Source organism: Serinus canaria, chromosome W, assembly GCF_022539315.1.
Source record: "Serinus canaria isolate serCan28SL12 chromosome W, serCan2020, whole genome shotgun sequence".
Taxonomy (NCBI): Eukaryota; Metazoa; Chordata; class Aves; order Passeriformes; family Fringillidae; genus Serinus; species Serinus canaria.
The window spans coordinates 17,773,382-17,793,178 of NC_066342.1; the positions used below are offsets into that span (position 1 = coordinate 17,773,382).

The following is a 19,797-nucleotide window of genomic DNA, read 5'->3' on the forward strand; positions in this document are numbered from 1 at the left end:
GGGAGGACAAAGCTAGATATACACTATACCAGACACTCATAAGTGATGGCTTTTGTCCAGAGGGTCTTGTGCTAGGTTCCCATCCTGTCTTTGACTTTCTGTGTGCCCCTCCACTTACTTGCCACCCCTTCAAAAGTGGATTGGAGAGTGGGATGACCTTCTTATTTGCAGTGGGGTTTTTTTTCTTTATTATTTGTGATTTCTTCTTATTTTATTGTATCATTGAATGAACAATTGCAAGCAGCTCAGAGATGAGGAAAGCAACGCCTTCCCAAAAGCTTACTAATGGTTTATATGAGGATGCTGAAGCAGGACTTTTAAAGCAGCCCAAATGCCACTGCAGAAGTAACATAGCCATCATCAGCTTGCCAGTAATCTTCTCGATGGATTGAGAATCATGTCCTCTGAGCTGGGAGCTCTAAGAAACAGGGAATTCTATGGCCCTTGTATTTCAAGTCACCATTATCCCTCAGCCACTATAACCCTTTTCTTAATGTAATAATTTTTTTTTTCTATTGAAGGAGTGCTTTATTGTAGTTACTGTCATAGTTATAATTATACATTTTAGTCCAGGCCTGTTATAGTCAGGCCTAATAACATACAGGGCAAGGGAGAAATGGAGGTTCATGTTCTTCTCTGGTGACTGGTAAAGAGAAGACAAGCAACGCATGGAAAAAAAGGACGAAAAAAGAAGAGGGGAAAAATAGAAAAAGCCAAAAATAGAGGTTTTGAGCCTGGCTTCAAACTAGCTGAATTTGCTGTCCAGTGTTTCCAGGTGTGCAATGTACAAGAGCAACTCTGTCCTGTGGTTGGTGTAAGTGGCATCACATCATTGAAGGATGGGTGGCATATTCCAGGGGGAGAGTTTGCCCAGGAGTCCCCAGGTTGCTCCAGGATACCTGGGTTGCTCTGTGATAGAGCATCCCAAGGGAAAAGGCAGCTGCTGGGAGATGAAAGCAAGATGCCTCCTGAACAAGGAAATGCCCAGAGGGTAAGGAGGCTGGTATGCAGAAATGCCATGCTGTTGCACCCCTCCCCGAATGATGAGGATGACTTGGTGGTCTCCTTATTTGTCATCTACTGACACTGCTTATTAAAACACAGAATCTCAGAATTAACTAGGTTGAAAAAGATCTCCAAGGTCATCAAGTCCAACCTATGACCTAACACTACCTTGTCAACTAGACCATGGCACTAAGTGCCACATCCAGTCTTTTCTTAAACACTTCCAGAGACAGTGACTCCACCACCTCCCTGGGCAGCCCATTTTAACACCCACACACCCTTTCTGTGAAGAACTTCTTCCTAATGTCCAACTTAAACCTCCCCTGGTACAGCTTAGGTTGTGATGCTGTGGTTCAGTGTTATTTGAATTTTCATCTGGTTGTCTGCAATTGTGGTTTTTATTCTACACGTGGAGTATCAGTAGGAAGAAACGGGAGCTTCAGCTTTTCTACGTACTCAGAAGGCAGCAAAATGATTTCTGGGTGCACTGGACTTGTCTAGGAAATTTATTTTCTGCTTTGTGGATTCAAGCCCAGGGGATTTGCATGGTGATGTCACCCTGTGTTGGGTCAGCTTCATTAGTAGCAATGGTGCTTGATAGAATTATGAGCAGCTGAACTTGATTAAGATGGTTGCAGTGGGTCGATTCTGGCTGGATGCCAGGCACCCACAAAGCTACTCTCTCACTCCCCTCCATAGCTGGGCAGGAAAGAGAAAATATAATGACGGGTTCATGAACTAAGGACAGGGAGAGATCACTCATCAAATACTGTCATGGGTAAAACAGGCTCAAATTAGAGATATTAATGAATTTATTCCTAACAAAATCAGAGCAGTGTAATGAGAAGTAAAATAAACCCTTGAAAACATCTTCCCTTCATCCCTCTCTCCTTCCCAGCTCAACCTCCTACCCCAGCAGTGCAAAGAGACAGGGTATGGGGGTTATGGTCAGTTCATCACCCATTGTTTCTCCCTCTGCTCAGGGAAAGGAATTGTTCCCCTGCTCCAGGCATGGGGTCCCTCCCATGAGACACAGTTCTCTGCGAACTTCTCCACCGTGAGTCCATCTCGCAAGCAACAGATCTCTGAGAACTGCTGCAACATGAGTCCATCCCACTGGCAATAGTCCTCCCCAAACTGCTGCCACGTGGGTCACCCTTCCACAGGGTGCAGTCCTTCAAGGACAGGATGTTCCAGTGTGGACCCCTCTGTCCACAGGTCTCCCACAGGCTCACAGCCTCCTCTCAGGCATCCCTCTGCTCCGGCACGGGCCTCCTCCATGGGCTGAAGGTGGATGTTTGCATCCCTGTGGACGGACATCCATGGGCAGCAGGAGGACAGCTGCTTTACCGTGGTCTTCACCACAGGCTGCAGAGGAATCCCAGATCCAGTGCCTGGAACACCTCCTCCTGCTCCTTCTCCACTGACCTTGGTGTTTGCAGAGCTGTTCCTCTCACATATTCTCACCCTGCTCTTCTCTGGTCGCAATTACAACCACGCAATAACTTTTTTCCTTCTTTTTGTTTTCCTTCTTCTTCTTAAACATGTTATCACAGAGGCATGACCACCATTTCTAATAGGCGCAGCCTTGACCGGGGGCACATCTGTATTTGAAGCAGCTACAGATTGGCTCTGCTGGATATGGAAGAAACTTCTAGCAGCTTCTCACAGAAGCCACCTCTGTGACCCCCCCACTACCAAAAACCAGGCTGTGATAAACCAACACACCCTCCTACTACCAAAGCTTGGCCATGCAAACCCAACACAGTGGTAAAGCCCATTAGTAATATAAGGCTTAGGGTTGTGTCCATTGCTCTTGGTTTTTCCCACTCCCTGATTTCTCAGGAAGCAGAGGAAAAAGGGCTTTAACACCCATTGCAGAGCACTCAGGCACAGCATCTGTCCTCTGGGAGAAGACTTGGAAACCAATTTTGTCTTGATTGTTTTTTCTTTAAAGAACAGAGAAGTCCTATAATACATGACCTCTCTGGACAGCCTGTTCCAGTGCTCTGCAACCCTCAACATAAAAAAATTCTTCCTCATGCTGAGGTGCAACTTCTTGTGTTTTAGTTTATGGCCCTTGCTCCTCATCTTGTTGCTGAGCACCACTGAATAGTCTGGCATGATCCTCTTGGAACCCACATTTGAGATATTTATATGCATTGATGGCATTCCATCTCAGTCTTCTCTTCTCTAAACTAAACAAAAATAATTGTGGGGGAACAATAAAAAGAGGTTTTTTAAATATGTTAATGGCAATAGGCAGTGTAGAAATAACATCAGCCCTTTCCAGGATGAGGATGGTCATCTCACAAACAGGGACATGGACAAGGCAGAGGTGTTTAACACATTCTTTGCCTCTGTCTTCAACCTGTATGACAGACCAAGGGGGTCTCAGTGCCCTGAGCTGGAGGTCCATGACTGTGAGAATGATCAACTCCCAGTCGAACCTGAACTTGTGCAGGATCTACTGCTCCAGCTTGATCCCTACAAACCTATGGGCCTGATGGGATTCAGCCAAGAATTCTCCAAGAGATGGCTGACGTGTCTGCAAAACCTCTCTTGATGATTTTTGAGCAGTCTTGGGAATCTGGAGAGGTCAGAGCTGTCTTGAAGCTGGTGAACATTGTCCCGATTTTCAAGAAGGGCAAGAAGGGCCCTGGAAATTACAGGCCTGTCCATTTCAAATCAGTGCCCAGTAAAATCATAAAAAAGATTATTCTTGGAGGTGTGGACAAACATCTGGAGGACAGCGTAGTCATTGGTCACAGCCAGGAGGGCTTGAGGGGAAAGTCCTGCTTGTCGAACCTGATTTCCTTCAACAACAGGGTAACCCACCTAGTTGATCTAGGAAAGCCAGTGGATGCCATCTTTTTGGATTTCAGCAAAGCTTTTGATACTGTCTCTCACAGGATCCTTCTGGACAAAATGTCCAGCACACAACTGGATAATCATGTTACGCAATGGGTGAGAAACTGCCTCACAGGTCAGGCACAAAGAGTTATAGTGAATGGGGTGACATCAGTGTCTTGGTTTGAGAGACAGGTGTCTGTTAAGGAAGGCAGGAGCCTCCCTTGGAATGGAAAATATGACCCCCTTCCCTCTGAATTATTAAAATTTTGAAAGTAAGGGTCTTCCAAGCAAAGATATGGGAAAGCAAATAGCAGTTCTTTACTAGTATGTATACCAAGGCAAACAAACAACAACAATGGCAGCGACAACAAACAGAACCAAAAATCCAGTAACAACCTTCTCAACTTCAGGCACTTTCCCCTTTGGTGCAGTTATGGTCACAGCTGGCAGGGGCGCTGGTGGCTCCCAGCCTGGTAGGGAGAGTGCGATGATTCCCCTGCGACTGCAGGGGGCGCTCCGGTGTGAGTTTGGGGACCAAGTGGTAATGTTGGGCGTAGCCGGCAGGACGGGATGGAGAAGGAGCTTCTTTTACGAACCTCCAGGGGCAGCCAATCCTAGTGCCCCCTCTGGATAGCAAAAGGACCTGTAGCAGGAAACCTCCAGAGAAGCAAGCTGGAACGGCAAGACCGCCCGGCAGGCAGAGGGTGAAAAGCTACAGTGTAGCACAAACCCGGAGCAATGGCGGAGGTACGGTAGGGGTTGGGCAGTAGCAGTCTGGCTCTCAAATGCAGTAAACGGCTCCTTGAGCTTTTCTCACCGGCGCTGGTTGGTCCTTCGGACCCCGGATGTGCGGAGGGTGGGGGCAGCCCCCTGGCGGAAAATGAGGGCGGTCCCGGGTCCTGGCGGGGCACGCACTGGCTCTGGGCTTCCAGACAACAGAGCAGCAAAAGAAGTTCAGCCGGCAAGCTCAGTCACAGTGCCGAAGAAAAAAAAACCAAAAAAAACAAAAAGAAGCAGGCAAAACCCACAGAAACAGCAGGATCCCTGGTCAGATATACCGGCCGCATGTGTCCCATTGAACCGCCCTCCGGAAGAGCTTGCCTTGCCCCCAGCTCCCCTCGGAAACCCCGGATCAGCCTCAGCTTCCATTCATCGGGACAGCCAGGGAGGATGGGGGGTGGGGCGGGGACAGCCGCCACCCATGGGCACAAAACAAAACAGATGAAAGACCCCAAAAATGGGATGCCATAATAAACTATCCCAAAGAGAATCAGGCTGGTCACCAGTCACAAGTGGGGTTTCTTAAGCCCAGTTCTCTTCAACATCTTCATTACTGACTTGGACACAGGACTTGAAGGAATACTAAATTCTACAGACACTAAATTGGGAGGAGATTGGGAGGAGGTGTTGACTCCCTCAAGAGCAAAGAGAGCCTGCAGAGACACCTGGATAAATTAGATAGATGAGCAATCAACAACCATATGAAGTTCAACAAGGACAAGTGCTGGATTCTGCATCTGGGGTGGGGCAACCCTGGAGGTACTGATAGACTGAGGAACAAGAGGCTGGAAAGCAGTGCTGCTGAAAGGGATCTGGGGGTCCTGGTTGATGCACAATTGAATATGAGTAAGCAGTATGCCCTGGCCACCAGGAGGGCCAACCGTGTCTTGGGGTGCATCAGGCAAAGCATTTCCAGCTGGTCAAAGGAGGTGATTGACCCGTTATACTCTGCACTGGCGTGGCCTCACCTTGAGTGCTGTGTGCAGTTTTGGGCACCGCAATATAAGACATTAGGTGAAAAGCCCCCGGGGCTACTTCTAGCCGGATAGCTGGGTTTCTGCAGGGTCTGTGTGTCCCGTGGGCAAGCAGCAGGAAGTCAATTGCAGCTCGATTCTGGAGTGAAGCATGTCTTGTGGTTTCTTCTTCCTTTAAGAGATCGCTCAGGGCAGCAGATGTAGCGTTAGCTTGTTTACTGAGCCAACACCCAAGGTGATTTATTTCACCAAGTGCTTTAGCTGCAGCTACCCATGGTAGAAATAGGGAGACGGCAATCTTTTTAGATTTGTTCCAATCGTATAATTTGGGATCGCAATTTTCATCAAATTCAGTGTAGGACCTTTTGTGGCATTTTGATTCACTTTCTTTTCTCCAATTATGTAACAGGGTGATGTTTGGAGTGAGGGTAGAGTCGGGAGGGGATCCCAGCCCATACTCGGTCACCACAAATGAGAAATGTACCCTTGGGTAATACTTTGGGGTGGAGAGAGGACACAGAGATCACACGAGCAGTGTAATTACACCAATCGGGATAGTTATAGGCTTTGTTAATGGGTGATATGTTTTTTCGGTATGTGTTTTTTGTCTGGTCAATTTCTGGCCAATTGTTTTTTGGGCATCTAAAGTAAAATTTGACACAGTATGCGGCCTTGGAGGACCCCAGCAGATCCAATTCTTGGGGTTCCTCTAGAGCATTGGGCAGTATTTTTGTCCACTCGTCCCAAGTATCTGCCAGGTTGGGTCTCTTACCTGTGGTGCGGAGGAGCTCTGAGTTATAGACAGGCCAATCATCTGCTACAAAGGGAATTCCTACTAGACATCTGGAAAGTGGGTTATCAATGCTTCTCATGGATAAGCACAAGTTATCCTGTTTTAATGTCTTTGCTAAGGTTACCCAAACATTATGGCTAGGCTGTGGGCTAATCCAGCCGAAGGCACGCGGTATGGTGAAAGGCATCCAGGCAGCAGTGAGGACAGCACCAACGGAGATATTTTTCATCTTTAGACAGGAATGGAGCTTCTGATAGGGAATATAAGCAAAATGTGTTATCTTTATTGTGGGAGGGGAGGGCTTACTCCTTTGTTCTTTTCTGTGTTCCTTTCCCACCTCCCCCCCTTTTTTTTAATTTTTTCTAAGCTAAGGGAGAGGGATAAGGTTAAGGGGTTTTGAAAAAGAGTTAGGAAAAGGGAATATTAGGGTCTTTTGAGGTATAAAAGTGGTAACAACATACAATTCAGTGAACACTTTTGTGTTCAGGCTATCTAAAGTTTGATACAGCAGAATGTTATTCAGCTTTCTTTTTTGTCTGCCGTCACATGATGGGGCGGTCTGTTCTTCTGTTTGTGGGTATTCAGCAACGTCTTCATCTCCAGGCAGAACTGGTTTGATTTTGGGGAGGTTCTGTGTTTGACTCAGGAGAATTCTTGTCATCTCTCTTTGTGTTTGCAGTGCCTAGGTATGGTTTTATGTTTTTTCCTGGGTACCATCTTGGACCAGAGGGTAGTAGCACGCATGCATATCCTCGGCCCCAGGTAATTAGCTGGAAAGGTCCAGAAATCTGGTGTGTTTCGGGGTCCTTCATGAGCACAGGTGGTTTCTCAGTGAGCTTTGCTTGCGTGGTATTAGCAAAATGGCGAAGTACTGGCGGGTCAGGCTCTGATGCTGTACAGTTCAGGAAGTTAATGACATAGAGAGCCTTGCAAAGTCTTTCTACGGGAGATTTGATACTCGTGTCTAAGTTCTGTTGATTGAGGACCCTTCTGAGGGTTTGATGTGTCCTTTCCACGATGGATTGTCCTGTGGGGTTTACAGGTATGCCTGTCTTGTGTGCTATCCCCCATTCACCAAAGAAGTCCTTTAACTTACGAGAGGTATAGGCAGGTCCATTATCTGGTTTGATCTCCTTTGGTACTCCTAGGGGGGCAAAGGCGAGGAGGAAATGTTTTATTGTGTGCTGGGCAGTTTCTCCTAGATGCGATGATGCAAATACTGCTCCTCAAAATGTGTCAACTGATACATGCATGAATTTTGACCTACCAAAATGTGTGAAGTGAGTCACATCTGTCTGCCACAACTGGCAGCTGTTCAGACCTCAGGGATTGACTCCATCCCCATAGATGGTATCTGATAGCTTTGACAGTTCAGACATGTAGCAACAATAGCTTTTGCTTGATCTTTTGAAAGTTTGAACATTCTGACAAGGGCAGGTATATTTTGATGAAAAAACGCATGTGACAACATTGCCTGGGCAAAGATGTTAGGAACATTAGCAGTTTGTACTGCCATGGCTAATGCATTCTCTTTCCTGTTCCCATCTGCAATGAAACCTGGGAGGAAAATGTGCCACCTCACATGCATTATACGGTAAGGTTGCTTTCTGTGGGAAGTTAAGTGTATTAATTTAGACATCAATTGGTACGTTGGATTGGAAACCTCTTTGAGAAGAGCATGTTCTGCTCTCATAGCTATATCAGCAAGATAAGCTGAATCTGTGACCAGATTAAAAGGTTCATTTTTGAATTTTTCAAAAGGTCTGACAACAGCCGCTAACTCTGCAATTTGTGGAGATCCCTCCGCTATTTGTATGTCAGATTCCCCTTTTTGTGTTCGAGGGTCCATCCATCTCATTACAGACTTGTGGGATGACCCTGAACCATCTGTAAAGATGGTTAGAGCTTTGAGAGGTTCCCTACTTTGGACTAATTTTGGGGTCAGATGAAAGGTTACATCAGGATTGAAAAATTTGTGTTTTGGGAACTGAACCAAAATTCGGCCTGTATAACTATCTAGGGCAAGCTGGAGATTTTCATTGATCTGGAGCAAAACCTCCAGGTCCTCAGTGGTTATTGGCAAGTAAATGCATGTGAACTCACACCCTGCCAGAGAGCGGAGGCGAGTTCTAGCCTTTTTTATTAAATGTGCCATGATTTCCTGGAAGGTGGTAATTGTCTTTGTAGGTTGGTTGTTTGTAAAAATCCATTCCAGGATCAGCGAAGGGTCTCGAAGCTGAAAGTCCCATTGGAAAATCAGTCCATGGAATCGAGGTGCTTTTCCCAGGATGACGAACTGGAAAGGCAGGCTAGGCTTGAAGCAATGGGCTTTGCATGAGGGCAGGGCTTCCTGGACCTTGGTGATGGCACCTTGGGCTTCTGTTGTGAGGGTGCATGGACAGTCCAGGTCTTTGTTGTCACGAAGAAGGTTGAACAGAGGAGCAAGATCCTCTGTGGTTAAACCTAGGGGAGGACGAACCCAGCTGATAGATCTGCATAGGCTGTGTAGGTCCCTCAGGGTTTTTGGGTCATCTCGGATGGTGAGCTGCTGGGGTATGATAGTCCTTTCCTGGATCTGGACTCTAAGGTAGGTCCATGGCTTGGTGTACTGTATTTTGTCCTCATGAATCTCAAATCCTGCCATTACTATGGTTTCAATGGTCGTTTTAACTGTGTCTTCCAAGTAGTCCTTATCGGATGCACAAACTAAGATATCATCCATATAGTGGTGGATGATAGCATTTGGAAATAGTTTCCGAACGGGAGACAGGATGTGAGCCACATACCACTGGCAAATAGTGAGGCTGTTTTTAAGTCCCTGAGGTAAAAAAAGCCAATGATATCTTTTGAGTGGGGCCTCTTTGTTGAGAGAATGTATGGAGAAAGAAAACCGCAGAGCATCCTGTGGGTGCAGTAGAATGCTGAAGAAACAGTACTTAATATCTATGATAGCAAGTGACCAGTCTCTAGGCAGCATCGATGGGGAGGGCAGGCCAGGCTGAAGAGGGCCCATGTCCTCAATGACCTCGTTGATCTTGTGAAGGTCGTGGAGGAGCCTCCACCTACCCGTTCCAGGTTTGGGTAGTACGAAGACTGGAGAGTTCCAAGGGCTGGAAGACTTGATGATGTGGCTTTTGGTGAGCTGTTCCTCTAGTAGGTTTTGTAACGAGCTCAGCTTTATTTCAGAGAGGGGCCACTGAGGGATCCAGATTGGGTCATGGCATATCCAGGTAAGATGAGGGGTCTCTGGCAGTGCATGTTCTTTAGTGGCCCCAATTAAAAAACCCGAGTGGGAATAAGTAGGGAAGCTCCCCACTGGGATAGAACGTCCCTGCCCCAAAGGGTGATGGGAGCCCTTACCACAAATGGGCAGATGATTGCCAGCTTGCCTTCAGGCCCTTCGATGAGTATGTTGTTCTTGCTTCGCATGGATACAGTAGCTCCACCAATCCCTGAAATCGTGCCTGCAACAGGTTGTAGGTCCCAGCATGCTGGCCAATCTGAGTGAGCAATGATGGTTACGTCAGCACCGGTATCTAGCATCCCCAGTAGGTGGATCTTCTCCCCTCTGTAGGTAAGGCTTTCTTGGTCCCACAACTTGTGCCCACATTGCTGTAGGGTTGAAAGGAATCTGTTCCCTATGATGCTTTGGGAGTAGAAAGGCTTGTGCGATTGGAGTTCCCTTTGAAAGGAAAAATGTTAAGTCCATGCAGCACACCTGGACAAGAATCTGTTGTCCTGGGAGCACTGTTTTCACTTCTGGAACAACAAAAATTTCCTTTGGGCTATTCAGGGTGTCACCTATAATTAAGATGTCAGAAGGACTACCTTTTGGTCCATATTTGCCTGTGGGAATATGATAAACCTTCTCATTATTAAAGTCAATGGACAGAGCAGTTACCAGCTGGCAGCGGGTTCCCATCTGGATCACCCCGTGTATTGGATCCTCTTCTTGTGGTCCAGAACCTCCTGGGATGGTGCGTGTTTGGGTCTGGGTGGCCTTTGATTTGTTGTCATAGCCCGGGGCTCCACCGAGCTGGGCGAGGCATTTCCTGAACGCTGCTGGTAGCGCTGCTGATATTGGGGTCTTTGATAGGTGTAACGAGGGTATCAGGTAGGTGATCTCTCTGGACAATCCTTTATGTAATGCCCTGAATTACCGCAGTGAAAGCAGCGAGTCTGTTCTTTAGAAGCTGTTACTGCATATGCACCAGAGACACCTTCAGCAATGCCCTAAGCAACAGCTTGGGCCACTGTATTATCAGCAGACAAGTGGCATGTACAACATTCCATCATTTGCTCTATGGTAGGGTCTGTATCTATGGGTAGAGACCTCAGAATTGTTTTACGTTTTTCATTTGAGTTACTCATGGCAAGGTTACATAAGAGTTCCTTTCTTGCCTCTGAGCTCTCTATCTGTTTTTCCAAAGCATCTTTAATCCTGTCCACAAATTTGATAAAGCTTTCATCTGCTCCTTGCTTAATAGTAGAAAAATGCATAGTGGGCATTGACTCATCATGTATGAGAGTAAAGAGGGTTGTTGTTTTTTTGGTTTTTTTTTTTTTTCTGCAAGTGCCACATCTTACAGAGCTTCTCTGTTCAATGTCTCAAATTGGTCTGCTGGTTTCTGTAATTCCCCTTCCCCAGCCAGCTGCTCTACTGTAAAATTTGTCATATCAGCATGTGCTGAATAAGAGTCTGATAATGTTTTTAATTGTTTTTTCCAATGCCTTTCCCAAACCATATATTCTGCTGGCGAAAGCAGGCAGTGCGATATATTTTTAATATCGTGTGGAAGTAAGACGTGCTGAGAACAAAGCTTCTAAGAAATTTCTAAAAATATGTGAGCCTCTGCCATGTTCTTTAGCTATGTTTCTTAATTGTACGAGTTCCTTATTTGAGTTTGGTTTCCATGTCTTTATAGCAGACTCTCCTCCATTTCGACCTTGTCTATACTCTACAGGGAAAGCATTTATTTTTTCCGCCATCTGCCAATCCCACGCCTTGGTCGCTTCTATCTTAATTAGAGCCCATGGATCAATGTCCACTGTATCAGAATCAGAGTCACTGGCACTGCTGTTGTCCTCCAATGAGGAGTGAAATCGTGCAGTCCGTGCCCTATGCTTTTTACGGCTTTTAGAAGCGGGTTTATTCAAAGGCTTTGGAGGCTGTGAGGAGGCACATGGCAGAGCTTGGCCAGAGGCACCATTGGAGCTGGGGTGGCAGCACAGCATACACACGAATGAGGGGGAAGGGTAACACCGTGGGGGGGTCTCTGAGATTCCGTTCGGGTGACATAGAGGGTGGGTGGAGGGTTGGATAGCCTGGGGTTGGGGACAAGGGGGTGGCGGGGGTGAGGGGACCGTGAGATCGGTATGGGGTTCTGTCCGATCGGCTGTGTGTCTCTGTCGGACATGCGTGGGGTGGTTCGCGTGGGACGGTTCGCAGGCAGCCCGCGATGAACAGACGAGTCTGGACTCCTCTATAGTTCAGTCTTCAGGTTGTTTATTAAAGCTTATCTCTAAGGTTTTTGTTCTGCCCAGCCGAGATCTGACCAGCAAGGCAGCCACAAGCACTCTCTGCCCCTTTAGGGCGGTCGCACATTCTTATACTGATAATTGCGTATGTGATATTTACAATTTTTCTCCAATACCCATCACCTTTATTAAACAGTGCACCTTTAGTATGAACCAATCTAAAATGCACACATCACAGAGAAGATGGATGACAAGAAGAAGGAGAAAAGCCACGAGGTCGGGACCTGAATCCTCCATCTTGCCTCCATTAGACCCCCCTGTACCAAAATCTTAAAACCTATATTCTATTCTATAAAAACACCTGCCCTACACCATTCAAACCTCTGAAACTTCCATACCCTCATGCTTTGATAGCACGACCCTTGAAGGGTCAAAATCAAGCCACCAGGTGCCCTTGGCTACATTCCAGGACTTCTGAGCCCCCCAAGGGGTCTCCCTGGGACTCAGAGCATCCGAGGTGATGCGCTGAGTTCCCACAGGGTTCCACGGATACAGCGTGATTTGCTGGAGCGTGGCTGCACACCGCGAGGCATACTGCTGCCGCGGGCAGGCTGCAAGGAGTGGGGGTAGGGATACACGGGGACACGGGAGCGGCGGCGTCCAGGGTCGGAGCTTGGATAGGTAAAACCGCGGCAGGAGGGGGGAGGGCCGTGCCAGGGATGGGGGATGCAGGAGGGGGGGTGGGGGGAGGCGCGGTTGGTGGGGGCAGAGCCCCTACGGGAGGGGCTGCAGCAGCCACCGGGGCGAGGGGCGGGGGGAAGCGCACCAGATGCGGGGGAAGCAGCGATAAGTTTGGGGAGGGGAGCGGGAGCAGGAAGGGAGTCCGAGCCGGTGGAGAAGGGTGCGGCTGCGCTCTCAGAGAGTGGATTCATTTTTGCCACATTCGGGGGGAAGGGAGGGGAGGGGAGGGGAGGGGAGGGACGGCGCAGACCCCGCGGGTGGTGGTAGGGGGGATTTTGGGGTGGACGGCGCAGAGAGCGATGCAGGGACTGTGGAGGCATTAGGACCCAGGGTTACCCGGAGCAAGCGATGACATTCCAATGCAAGATCCTTATCAGGTTCATTAGCATATGAAGTGGCACCTGTCTCTCTTGCGAAATGTGAGCTAGGCTTGTTAGTTTTCTCTATAGTTCTATAGTTTTCATTATTAAGTGAAATAACGGCATATACGGAGTTACAGAGAAATCCTGGTTAGTTTGTAGGTTATATAATGTTCTTCCTATCATGTCCCAAATGAATCTCTAGTAATTGTTTCTGTGTTAGTATCCAGAAACTGAGAAAGTATCTATTTTATATTTTTTTTAAGTTAGTTTTAGACAGTTTACCTTTAGATAAGGAGAAGTTGTTAGAAGATAAGATTTCTAGGATTAGTAAATATAAATCTCTCTCAGTCTGGGAATGCCTTAAGGTAGTATTTTTCAATCCCATTTTATCTTATTCCTCCCAGCAGCCAAAACAAGAAAAAAAAGAAAAAAAAAAAAACCAAAAAAACCAGAGAGGACCCAAAGAAATTTTAGTGTGCTATAAGGCTGATATAAATTTACATACTTCTTCAGCCGTGGGGTCTAAGATGCTGCTGGAAGATGTCTGCTCTGGTTGGCTCCTCAGAACTGTATTCGTTCAGATGTCTGGTTGAGTGTCGTCCGACTGTTGGAGCTGTCTCCACAGGGGTTACGCTTTTCCGAACAGCGGATACAGTTTTTCGAAGAAAAATGCTGCTCCGTCTCGGAAGTATTCTTTCCCCTGTTCGGTGCATCACTTGAAAAGCCACGGGGGCTACTTCTAGCCGGATAGCTGGGTTTCTGTAGGGTCTGTGTGTCCCAGGCAAGCAAGCAGGCTCAGGCCAGGCAGCTCAGCCTTTTGGAGGCTGGGTATCCGGAAACCCGAATCACTCTTTAGCCGCAGCAGCCTTTGCAAGCTTAAGTGATATCAGCTCTTAGTGATCTCAGTTCTTTTATAGTTTTCAGCTCTTAGCTTGCTAAAGGTGCTTTGGCTAGCGATGGCTTCTCGAGAAAGCAGACGTCGAGAGAGAGAGAGAGAGAGAGAGAGAGAGAAAAGAAAGAGGCATCGGAGATTCCACAGCGAGGGTTTATTGAGAAGTCCATGAAGGGTTCCAGCGACAGCTCTTCTAGCCAGAATGGGGTAAAGTAGCCCCTTATATAGGGGTAGACAGCATCAGAAACTGTCCAATTGTAAGGTTTAGGGGAAAGTAGCCTATGGGGTCACAGAGAGATTAATCTTAGGTCTTGGAGGACCGGAGACAGGGCTTCTGGCTTAGTTACTATGACTTGGTGTTTTCTTATCTCTAAGCTTCTGTCCTCCATGGGGCTCTAGCCAGCCCCGTGTCTGCTACAATTAGGCTATTAGAGAGTGTCCAAAGGATGGCCACGAGGATGGTGAAGGGTATGGAGGAGAAGCCTTATGAGGAGTGGCTGAGGTCACTTGGTTTATTTAACCTGGAGGAGACTGAGGGGAGACCTCATTGTGGTTTTCAAAATCCTCACAAGGGGAAGCAGAGGGGCAGGTACTGATCTCTTCACTCTGACAGTACTTGAGGAAATGTCATGAAGCTGAGTCAGGGGAGGTTTCGGTTGGATATCAGGAAAAGGTTTTTCAACCAGAGGGTGGTTGAGCACTGGAACAGCCTCCCCATGGAAGTGGTCACAGTGCCAAGCCTGTCTGAGTTGAAGAAGTGTTCAGACAATGCTCTCAGGCACATGGTGTGATTCTTGGGGTGTCCTGTGCAGGGCCAGGAGTTGGACTTGATGATCTTAATGGGTCCCTTCTACCTCAGCATAGTCTATGATTCTAAACAGGCACAGCTCCTGCAGTCTCTCCTCATAAGAGAAATATTTCAGACCCCTAATTGGCTTTGTGGCCTCCACTGGACCCTCTCCAGTAGTTCCTTGTCTTTCTTGTATTGAGGAGCACTGAACTGGACACAGTATTCCAGATGTGGCCTCACTAGGGCCAAGTAGAGGGGTAGGATCATGTCCCTCGACCTGCTGGCCACACTCTTCCTGATGCACCCCACAATAACATTGAGCCTCTTGGCCACAAGGGCACATTGCCACCTCATGGTCAACTTGTCATCCACAAAGACTCCCAGGTTGTTCTTCATCAGGAGGCATTCAGAGGTGGAGTATAAGCCCCAGGGCAGTATTTCTGCTTAAGTATTTCCCTACCCCTGCAAGCCATGGGGATTTATTCAGTTTTCCCATTGAGGGACAATCCTGCAACCCCCACCAAGCAGGCTTGGTCCATGATTTTTTTCCCCCAACACTGGGATTTTTCCCACTAAAGAACTCTAATGTGAAATCTTATGGTTGTTAATGTCTTGCCATCTATCTCCATTATAAACATATGTTCATCCATCCATTAACTGCTTTGCTACATAACTCACCCCATTGGTGTCTGAGAATCAAAATGTGGACCATCATTTTTTTATTATCCCCAAATTACATGCTGACAGTGGTATTTTTCTGAAATCTATCAGCAGGAAGCCAGCAGGCATGTTAGCGTTCAGGAACACATAATCACGAGAAATTATTATATGCAGGTGCTTTTATTGAAGAGTGTTACCTCGTTTTCTGGGGTTCCAGGATGAGGGAAGAGACGAGAAAGTGGACTCCATGTATCAGAAGGCTTGATTTATTATTATATGATATATAAGATATAAAAACTATACTAAAAGAATAGAGAGAAGGATTTCACTCCTAAGCTATGCTAAGAATAGAAAAAGAATGTGTAAACTGAGGTCTTCTCAGACTGAGACCAGCCGGACAGGTGAACTGTGATAGGCTCTTAATTGGAAACAGTTTGACGGGGCCAATCACAGACCTCGCCTGTTGCATTCCACAGCAGCAGATAAGAATTGTTTACAGTTTGTTCCTGAGGCTTCTCAGCTCTCAGGAGAGGAAAAATCCTAAGTAAAGGATTTTTCATAAAACATGTCGGTGACAGAAGAGCTCTGGATGTCAGGGGTACAAACCCAAACCTGACACCATGGGTTCGGGGTGAACATACTTTTATATTCTACTGTTATATAACTTTCATGGTAATTATTAAACTTATATTGTTCTATTGTAATCATAGATTTCAGCCAAGCATAGCCTCCTTAGATTAGGAACATAGAGTTTCTCATGATTCTTCTTATGATTATACAATAATTATTTTTAATTACTAAACAATCATGACATCTAACAATTATATCATTTATCATACTACTTAGGTAGGTGCAACGCAAAGCTTAAAATTTCAGAGTCTATTTTGACATTTTTCCAGGGCGCCACTATCATTCTCCCCCCTTTGAAAGCATTTTCACTTCACTATAGGTGTAAATGTTTTCACTTGATACAGTCCTTTACGTCTCAACTTATGCTTGATGTTCTTCAAAACCAGGGTTGATGTAAACGTTGTCATGGATGCCATCACAAACTGGAGAACCAGAAGATAGTGGGCGTGCATCTCGTGTCAGTGCTTTTATTATTTTCTGGTTCTAGGATGTTTTCTTCTGTATCTGTCTCCTTAAGATGCTGTAAACTAACCAAATTGCTAAGAATACAATTAGTAAGATTATCACACTCTCAGTGATAGATTTAATCCATGAACTCACATTCCACCCTAACCCTTTAAAGATTTTTCCTAACCAGCTTGTAGTCAAATCCTTTTGTTCTTCTTGTGCTTCATGCTCTATTCGCTTCAACTGATTGATGTCATATTCTACATCTGCAGTTACATTTAGGATGTGAACGCAGCAATGATCAACTTGTCCCTTTAAAAATCCACATACCCCATGCTCCTTCAGGAGTAACAAATCTAAGGCTAATCAATTATGTAAAGTCATTTTTGTGGTGGCTTGTAACTGTACGTTTAATTCTCTAAATCCTTCCTGGGTGACTCTTGCCAGTCTATCTCCCTGACCTGTAAGTTTGTACAGTATATCTCTACTCTGATAGTTTGCTATAGGACCAAGCAAAGACTCTAGGGCCCACCCAAATTTCACTCCACGCCGGGGTCTCTCTCTCTCTAGCTGGTCAGAGTGACCCCGAGAAAAGTTTGAAAGTTTCTTTTCCCAGCCCGGTGCTTGAAGAAGGAATCAGGGCTCTTCATTTTTTCGCTCTCAAGGTTGTTTATTGCATCTTATCTATAAAATTCTTTCTCCCTGTCCTGCCGAGATTCATTCGGCAGGACAGTCAGAGGCACTCCGCCCACCCCCAGGGCGGTGTTATCTTTATATACTACAAACTACGTGTACAATATTTACAATTATTTTCCAATACCTATCATCTACATCAGACAGTGAGTCTCCACTCCAGGCCAATCCAAAAGTGCCAACATCACCAGACAAGATGGAGGTAGAGAAGAAGAAAGGCTAGACACACCCAAATCCCTCCATCTTGTCACCAGAAACCCCTATACCAAAAATCCTAAAACCTACATTTACACCCTGTGAGTACTTTATTTTTATATTATCTAAACTGCCGTGGCTTTTATCTCTTCATGTAAAGGTGTTAAGTTGTTCAGTGGTTCGTACTCGAACCCGCTGGTGTTCTGGGCTGTGTGCCAGGGTCTCTGAGCCCCCTGGCAAGGGTCCCAGGAAACTCCAAACTCCCAGAGGTATGTCCTGAGTTCCGACAAGTCCACTAGAGGGTTCTTGCCAAGTGTCATCTGGATTTTCATTGTCTAGAACTTCTCGTCTTGCTCTTATCTGCAGAAGTTCATGTTTTCCATTAAATGGAGACTTTTTCCAAATTGGACATAAGGCTGGGAGGCCCAAGGTAATTTCCTTTACTTTCCCGTCTACAGCCAGATGTGTTGTCCAGGTACCATCACTTGTTGCCCATACAAATTGTCCTGGACTTTTCATTGTACTCCTGGTACATCCTACAACTACTTTAGAATTCATTTTGCCTTGTTTATGTTTGATCCCTCTGCAAGCACAACCAGTCTGTAGGGCTACTGCAAGGGGTGGCATCTGTTTTATCTCTGCGTTATCAGAAGTGCAGTCATAAGTTTTATTGCATGCCCACCAACTTACTTTGTCTGCCCATGTTCTGCTACGAGTGGCAGTGTATGTTACTGCTGGATCTGTTTCATTCTCAGAGCCTTCCCACTTAATACACCAAGGGGTGTTTGCCATATATTGGAATTTTTGAAGTATACTCACAGACCAAGCACTGTGCCAAGGCTCTATCTGATCTTTCTGATCCTCGGCCTCACACTTCCATACCAGAGTGGTTTCTGTAACATTTTCTATGATCTTTTTATAGTGTGGCAAATAGCATTGCCATTGTGTGATGCCTCCCGACTGTCCCATAGGAGTTCCTAGTATGCCATCACTTAGAATACAGTCTTTCTGGCTCATAGGTCTCATCCATGTTCCTATTTTCTCCCAAGTTTCCTTGACTACTTGCCTCGACTCGGGTACCTGTTTGCATGCAATTGTTTTGTTCTTTTGTATTTCAGGTAGTTTTGATGTTATGATTCCCCAATTTACTGGGTCTCCTGCTGCCTTTGGTATTGGCAGACAGGCAGTTATTCTACTGGTGTTGTATTTTGGCAAAATCTTTGACTAATCCAATCATTACATTCTCAGCTCGAACTGCATTAGAAATTTTTATCACCTGTGTTTCTGCCTCTCTCTTCATTCTAGAATGAAGAGTGGTTAGTTGATCTTTTTGCATTACACATCCCAAAGACATTAATGACCATAACATTAGCACAATTACTAATAGCATTCTCAAAGTAAAAAACACATCTTATCTGCAGTCTTGGTTCCACAGTTTACACAGTCTGTGATCCAGGATGGACTTTCTTCACTCGGGTATAGTGAATCCAGGGGTCCACGCTGGCTACTTTCACTGCTGTAAAGGTGGTCAGCAGTACCTGATAGGGTCCACTCCACTTTTCTTTCAGCGGTTCTTCGTTCCAGTTTTTAATGTACACCTCGTCTCCTGGATGTATGGTATGAACTGGATTCTCGAGAGTTATTGGTCTATTCCACACAAGGATGCTCCAGAGCCGAGCTAAAGTTTTCCCAAGAGACAGAACATAATTATACACTTCCTGCTTTCCTGTGATGTATACATTAGGGTTAGGCTCAGGAGATTCATATGGTTTCCCATACAATATCTCATAAGGACTGACTGACATCCCACTCCTAGGTTTTATCCTAATCTTCAACAGTGCTATTGGCAAAGCCTGGGGCCACTGCAGCTTGGCCTCTTGGCATATTTTACTGATTTACCTCTTTAGTGTCTGATTCCTCCTCTCTACCTGTCCACTTGACTGGGGTCTCCACGGTGTGTGGAGGTCCCAAGTTATCCCCAGCAATCTACTTACTTCTTTTACTACTGTAGCTATGGAATGGGGCCCTCTATCTGATGATACCCCTAGGGGTACCCCGAACCTTGGAATAATTTCCTGTAGGAACCACTTAACTGTTTCTTTTGCTTGGTTTGTGCAACAGGGAAGGGCTTCTGGCCATCCAGAAAATGTGTCAACCCCTACTAACAGGTATTTGTATCCTCGAGTTCTTGGCAATTATACAAAATCTACCTGCCAATAGTCTCCTGGCTCTATTCCTATCCGAATTCTTCCTAGCTATGCCTGTCGCCTAGCCACTGGGTTGTTTTTCAAGCAGATATCACATTTTGATATGACTGATTTTGCAATTGTTAACATCTGTACTGAAATTAAACTCTGCTTTAGCAATTTTACCAATGCCTCTGCACCCCAATGACATTCGTTATGTTTAATTTGTACAACTTCTCTCATTATCAAGGGGGGTACCACTATCTGTCTTTGTTCTGTCACATGCCATCTTTCCGAATTCTTTTGTGCATTTAGTAA

The 19,797-nt window shown here is 46.0% G+C and overlaps 2 protein-coding genes across 2 annotated transcripts in view; both read right to left on the reverse strand.

The window, feature by feature from the left end:
- LOC127060980 (uncharacterized) overlaps positions 1–19,355 on the reverse strand; it is a 225,449-nt gene extending 206,094 nt beyond the window's left edge. The window contains exon 1 of the mRNA XM_050986441.1: positions 19,222–19,355. The gene's annotated coding sequence lies outside the window, so the exon portion shown is untranslated. The remainder of the gene's footprint in view (positions 1–19,221) is intronic.
- The window catches only part of LOC127060974 (Friend virus susceptibility protein 1-like), a 1,102,452-nt gene that overhangs the window by 194,874 nt on the left and 887,781 nt on the right, over positions 1–19,797 (reverse strand). The gene's annotated exons all lie outside the window — the stretch shown is intronic.